At 39.7% G+C, this 5,100-nt stretch overlaps 1 pseudogene; it reads right to left on the minus strand.

Annotated features, from left to right (window-relative positions):
- Positions 1-703: 703 nt before the first annotated feature.
- Positions 704-1,632, minus strand: LOC143649266 (olfactory receptor 7A17-like; annotated as a pseudogene).
- Positions 1,633-5,100: the final 3,468 nt, after the last annotated feature.

Raw genomic sequence — 5,100 nt, forward strand, 5'->3', positions numbered from 1 at the left:
GTTAATGTGAGCAGAATTGCAGACAGTCAGAAGAATAAATCGCTGTTTATTTTAAGGATTCTTTCATATATTTAGGACAGCATTTATGATCAGACTGTTATTCCAGTTGACTTCAGAGAACTGTGTTAAATAGTGACTGCTTTTGAGTTCCATTCGGGGTGGGTAGTGTGTGTTGTATGGACATGCATGAATGTTCAGGGTTCACTTGTGCCCTAACTGCAAGTACTTCATTCACAGAGGAATCATTGGGCTGGATTTCAAGATCTTGAGTAAATCATCCTTTCCACATGAGGTATTTTGAACACTAAATCTATAAAAGTTGGACAAGAGTGTCAGCAAACAGATTGTGTACTAATGAAACTTTCAATATTTTTGATAAAATTTAGACAAAGGGCAGATATTTTAGTTTGAAGAATGAAAAGACCTGTATTTGCCATTAATAATACAGAAAATGCAACCCAGTCCTGCATACCAATTCTTACATTGCACATGAAATTCAAAATTTATTCTTGCTTGAGTTGATGAAAATCATCAAGAAATGACTCTCTCCTTTTGTGATAGCATGGCTACCTTAAAGTTTTACTTCAACATATTTAATGATGCATTTAACTTCCTTGAAATTTCAAATAATCATAATTTATGTGTCTGAGGGTTTGAGCCATACAATCACTGAACTTCTCCAACCCCAGATGCAGTGAACATTTTATAGCTTTTGACCAAGAAGTCTTTTCAGAGACCCCTTTATTTCTTTGTTCCTCAGACTGTAGATGAAAGGGTTCAGCATGGGTATGACCACCGTGTACATCACTGAGGCTTGTGCACTTGCGTGTACACAATGCATGGAAGAAGAACTCGTGTACACACCAATACCTGTACAATAAAATTAGGAGACAAACATGAGGTAGGATGCACAGGTGGAGAATGCTTTATATTTCCCCAGAGCTGACAAGATTGCGCATTCAGAGGAAACAGTCTCAGAATAGGAGAAAACGATGCCAATGAATGGTCCTCCACTCAGCAGCCCAGCTGCTAAACACATCACCATATCACTGAGGAAGGTGTCAGAACAGGCGAGTTGGACCATCTGATTAAGTTCACAGAAAAAGTGCGGGATTTCCAAGTGTGTACAGAAAGAGAGCCGCCACACCAAGTAGCTTTCTAACAAGGAATGCAGGGCACTAATGACCCAGGACCCCAGAAGCAACAGGACACAGAATCAGGGGTTCATGAGGACCGTGTAGTGCATGGGTGACAGGTGGCCACGAACTGGTCATAGGCCATCACGGCCAGGATGAAGTCATCCAATTCTCCAAACAGTATGAAGAAGGATATCTGGGTGAGGCAGCCTACATAGGTTATGACTTTGCTGTGGTTCTGAATGTTTACCAGCATCTTTGGGATGGTGGTGGAGGATAAACAGATGTCAGAAAAGGATAGGTTGGAGAGGAAGAAGTACATGGGCATGTGGATGCGGGAGTCAGTGATGGTGTCCAGAATGATGTGCAGGTTCCCAAAGACAGTGATCAGGTACATTGACAGGAAGAGCCCAAAGAGGAAGGACTGTGATTCTGCTTCCTCTGAAAATCCCCAAAGGTGAGATTCTGAACCTCGTATATCATTTTCTGGTTCCATGTATTTGATGTGAGTACTCAAAAGGAGAGAAACACATGACTAGTTTTCAAACAAAAAACCATTACTTATATATCCATAATTTATATTTTGGAGTCAGGAAATTAATTTCTGTGTTTATCAATTTAAACAGAGTGCTATCTCTGATTAGGAATTACTGTCAAACTTTTTAAATATTACCCCAGCGATTGTACATTCTAAGGTCTTCAGGAGAAATTCATTCATTCATTTGGTAATGAATGTTCCATCCAGCTATGCCACAGACACAGACTAAGCGATGGAAATTATATGCTGATAGAAAAAGTTGCCTGCAATCTGTGAAAGGAAAAGAAAATCAATAATATCATAATGATAGAATATGTTGAACAGTGACAACTGCTCAAATGAAATGGAAGGAGGGGAAATGGAGAGGTTGATTAGGGATGCTCAGTATTCAAGCAAGACTGGCAGGCAAGGAAACATTTGAACACAGACCTCAAGATACAGAAGGCAGGTGTCACCAGGATATGAGAAGTTTGTTACTAGTGCAGGGATGGTGCAGGGCAAAGAACCCAAGGAAAGGGCTTGATTGGATGTTCCTGGTCAACAGTGAAGACAATGTGGCAGGGGATTAGTAAAAGGGAGATGTTGAGAGATGGTGTCAGGGAACTTTTAAGAACAAGATGGGACCCAATGATGACACACCAAGTTATAGAAAGTCTCTTATCTACCTGTTGGATTTCTATCACTTCATTAAGTTGGTCACAAAGGAGAATTAGTGTGATAAGTGAAGTGAAACCAATGATAGATACAGACAGATAACTAGATAGACAGACAGATGGTTCATATCTAGCTAGACAGATCATATGTCCATATATATGTAAATATTAAGAGATCTATAATAGCATTTGGCTCAAGAGTATGGGGATTGACAAGTTCTAATTTCATAGGACCAAGAATGAAATTGAGTTTCACGGGAACTCAATGAAGGTAACTTTGAATTCCCCAGAGAAGATGCACATTGTGACTTTCAATCAATGTGATGATGAAATCCTCAGGAGAAGATGGAAACCTGAAGTACACAGATAGAAATTCTTTTTTATGACTAATGAAATGTCAGTCCTCACTTTGAGGTCCAACTGATAGGGTAAGGAGACTCCTCTCACGGCTGAGGTCAATTTCCGTGGTTGATTGTAGATGCAGTCAGCCATATGCACTCAACTGATCAATGATTTAAATCCATCTAACAAATACAATCACAGGGCAATGCCTGCTTGAGCACACATGTGGACACCATGACCTAGGCTATTTCACCCAGGAAATTAACCACTGCAATCAACACCTATTAGCCTTGTCATTCATAATGTTTCCTGAAATTATAATTTCTTAATAAATTTAATAAAATAAATATACATTCACATAGCATAATTCATTTGTCTTGTATACTACCAAAAATTTAATAACATTTCCCACAAGAAGATGCAAATAAACAATTAATATTAATTATTTGGGAACCTTGAGATCTTGTAACTTATACTATGACATAAAATAATACAATTTATTTAATATGAAATAGGGATAAGTAAAGAGAGACAATGAAGGTTTTGCTTTACATATCTATAGTAATCTTAAGATAAATCAAGGAAGAAATAAGCATTGCATTCCTCTTTTCTGCAACTGGTATGGAGGCAGAGCTTTTAATTAAAACTACCTGTTTCAAAACCCTGAATTTAAAACTATTATTTCCACATTCACTGTACCCTCAGCAAGCACCTCAGCTAGTTGTGCCTATTTCTCTGGTGTGGTGACCCAATTTTTCAGTCCTTAAAGCTCTAGGCTGTAAGGGTTAAAGCCTGGGTTAAGTTGTTGCAGTTTTCCATTGACTTCAATTGCAGAGAATAGCAGTATGAAGAGATGATCAAAGAGATATCATGTATTCCAGGAAAACTCTTCTTTCCCTACATTGTGCAGTTACACGTCTATCTCCACTTGATAATCAAGATCATTCACTGCAGTAGGGAGAGTAACTCCTTTTGTGCCTGTTGATTCAGAGACATGAAGAGCCCAAAGTAGCCCACTGGTCATCTTGTCTCTCAATTTAGTGGAAACATTGTTGTGTCTCCTGGTGGGACCACTCTTCCCTTTGGAAAAAAGACCTCAGGAAAAACAAAAAATAGGGTCAAAGACACAGGAAACACCAGATTTTTAACGAATTACTAGTGGTAAAAATGAGTGGTGTCCCGTTTCCATACTTTGTCTCCTTGACCTGTTAATCTGGGCTGTGTCAAAAAGAGCATCATAGAGTGGATGCTGATTTAGGTTATACACAACCATCTGGAGAACGTTGTCCCACCACTTCAAGGTATTGCTACCCAGCTTGCAGCATAATTGAGTCTTCCAAAGTCAATTCCAGCATTCTATCAACCCAGCCTGCATAAAGATGATGGGGAACATGGTAAGACAAGTGAACTCCATGACAATATGCCCAGCACTTCATTTGCTGTGAAGTCAGCTCCTTGGCCAGAGCCAATACAGGGTGGATAACCATCATGGTGGATAATGCAAATTAGAGGTGGTAGTTTCACAGAAACATTGCAAGCAAAGAAGACAAATCCATATCAAGTAGGTAAAAAGCACTGCTTCTTCCATTATGAAAGCGGTCCAATGCAAACAACCTACCACCATATAGCAGGCAGATACATCAAGAAATATTGCCCTATCAGGGACTGGGTGTTCATCTCTGCTGCTGGAAGAATAAACACTCAGCAGTGGCTGTAGCCAAACTGGCCTTGGTAAACAGAAATCCATGTTGCTGAGCCCATGCATAACTGCCATCCCTAACACCATGGCCACTTTGTTCATGAGTCCATTGGGTGATGAAACTGTGGTTGAGGCTTTCTCATATCCAACTGTGATAGGTTCACATGTCAGTTTGGCCAGGTGGCAGTGTCCAGTTGTTTGGATAAGCAAGCACTGACCTGTTAGTTATTGCAAAGATAGTTTGCGAACTGAAATGATCAATAATTAAATTTTTCATACATGGATGATGGCATCTACAATCAACCGAGGAAATTGCTCTCCACCATCAAGGTTATTTAATCCTGTCAGTTGAGGGTTTTAAAAGGAGAAGGGCCTATGTCAGTAGTCAGAGGAGTGAATTTCTCAAAGCAGAAAGTGATAGTTTTCTCTGGCAAAGACTCAGGAGATTCTAGACTTTCAATATCCCCCCAACATCATCATCATCCCAACATCCCCATGCCAATTTTCAGGGTCCCATTTGTTTCCAATGGATACCCGCATTCTCACAGAAGACCCATGAATATTGGATTGTAATACAGCGACTTAGAAGGTGAAGTTGTGTGGACGGGTTTCAGAAATCTCAAGCCAGCACTACAAAAACTAGTTTCCTTTAATGCACATGTAGAAGCATTCATGTCTTTCAGGTGTTGCCTGACATGAGAATTTGAAGGACTGAGTTCAGTATTCTGCTCA

The sequence above is a fragment of the Tamandua tetradactyla genome, chromosome 11, assembly GCF_023851605.1.
Source record: "Tamandua tetradactyla isolate mTamTet1 chromosome 11, mTamTet1.pri, whole genome shotgun sequence".
Classification (NCBI taxonomy): Eukaryota; Metazoa; Chordata; class Mammalia; order Pilosa; family Myrmecophagidae; genus Tamandua; species Tamandua tetradactyla.